Source organism: Argentina silus, assembly GCF_951799395.1.
Source record: "Argentina silus genome assembly, chromosome: 8".
Classification (NCBI taxonomy): Eukaryota; Metazoa; Chordata; class Actinopteri; order Argentiniformes; family Argentinidae; genus Argentina; species Argentina silus.
The window spans coordinates 21,040,516-21,043,015 of NC_139662.1; positions in this window are offsets into that span (position 1 = coordinate 21,040,516).

Here is a 2,500-nt window from a genome sequence, read left to right on the forward strand (position 1 = left end):
GAGAGAGAAAGAGAGGGAGAGAGAGGGAGGGAGAGAGAGAGAAAGAGAGGGCAATCAATATTTTGATCATCTCATCAGCTTTTACCCAAACAGTCAACATGCACCTCGTTTTAATCAATAATCACTTAACTCTGTCTCTGTTTCCCCTATGATGTCATTGGCACACTGGATATATCCAGCACAAATAAAGTGATAGCGACGTGGGTTATTAAAGTGACTCTGTGTGTGTGTGTGTGTGTGTGTGTGTGTGTGTGTGTGTGTGTGTGTGTGTGTACTCCTCTGGGAAGTCATTTGGCGTCACTAAAGAGATCCCAGCAGTATCTGGAGTCAAGGGTTCCTTCACAACCAAAATCCTCTCAATACAAATACCTTGATTAAACCGAACGTACAACCCTAAACCCTAACGTTACACAACCAAACACAACCTCACCTAACCTAACGTTACACAACCAAACACAACCTCACCTAACCTAGCCCAAATCAACACAGCGGAACCCACCCGGGGATGCAGAAACCTAAACGAACGCGGAAACTAACGCGGACGCCTCGACGAACCCAACACTACTGTCACTGTCTCCGTGCAGTGGCCAACAGCAACAGTGATTGCCTTTGACACAGACGTTCACAGCGATGTCAAGAGGGTTCAGCCTGTCACTTAGACACAGTGGCTGCTCACACTGCAAGGGGAGAAAACAAGCTCTCAAGTCAGGAACATTCGGAGCTCTGGGGAGTGTTACACACGCAAACTATAATCCCATAGGCTACAGAGTCAGAAAAATCTTCTGTATCACACCCACCCACACAAGCACGCACGCACGCACACCCGCAAAGTACGCACACACAGACACACAGACGCAAAGTACACACACACACGCGCAAAGTACACACACACACACACGCAAAGTACACACACAAACCCCCACCCCCCACACACACACACACACACACACACATTATTACACATGCAAAGTACACACACGCGCAAACGCACACATTTGTCGGGAATGTAATCTACACAAATGCAGCTGTGATAAAGCAGGCCCACGTCACGGGTAAAACAATCAGCTGTTCACGTCACGGTAACACAATCAGCTGTTCAGTCTGACAATGGGCCCAGAGAGAGGAGGGGAGGGAAGGCACGCCACACAGAACCCACACTGTCACTGCCACAGAGGCACACTGAGGCTGACACACACACACACACACACACACACACACACACACTAGTGTCGCTAACAGAATCCTGTAACTAACCAAACTGAGGTCGATACACACACACCCACACAATCACACACACACACACAATCACACACACACACACACACACACACACACACACACACACACACACACACACACACACACTAGTGTGGCTAACAGAATCCTGTAACTAACCAAACTGAGGCTGATACACACACACCCACACAATCACACACACACACACACACACACACACACACACACACACACACACACACACACACACGCAATCACACACCGACACACACACACACACGAGTCGCTCCTAGAATCCTGTAACTAACCAAACATTAGCCAATCAGCAAGCACCGCATAGGAAACATGCCTTTTTTTGTGGAAACAACTCTCCTATCATTCAATAAGCAGATCCAGTACGCTTCTGTAAGCAGAACGCCCTGTAAGCTGAGCATCCTACCGTACATGAAGAGCCTACGCTCTGCGCCTCTCTCTGCATCGCAGTCGCTACGATGTCCACAGGATCGCATGCCCTTTGGTGTGTTATTGTCTGAACGTGCAACTTTCTGAAGTGTTGGACCACATCATGTCAGTGTAATTAATCAATGTATGTCAATGAGAAACCCAAGAATGTCTGCTTCCTTACACTGTCCAGAGAGACTGTAAACACTGTCAAAAAAAAAGTGAGTCACTAAAACGTGTACATCAGTTCCCCATGACTGAAATGTGCGACAGATTTGTTTGAACATAAAAAAAATATATAATAATAATAACTTGTGTTGATTAAACACATTTCAGTCATTTACATAAATCCAAAGGCCTTTTTTTTCAAGTTTCAAGTTTCAAGTTTCAAGTTTATTTGTTACGTCTCAGACACGAGTGCAGGGAGTAAAATTCTTGGGCTCGGTTCCTTGACAATGCAGCATACAAAATACAAATAATACAAATAATACAAATAATACAAATAATACAAATACGCAGTAGTGCAATGATAGGAGAGGGTGGCCTTTGGACTAACACCCACTATGACTCATAAAACATAGACTACAATGTAGACACTCTGGACTACACCTCTAGTCTCAGACCCTGGGATATCATATACAGTACCAGTCAAAGGTTTGGACACACCTTCTCATTCAATGTTTTTTCTTTATTTTTATTATTTTCTACATTGTAGATTAATATTGAAGACATCAAAACTATGAAGGAACGCATATGGAATTATGTAGTAAACTAAAAAGTGTCAAACAAACCAGAATATGGTTTATATTTTAGATTCTTCAAA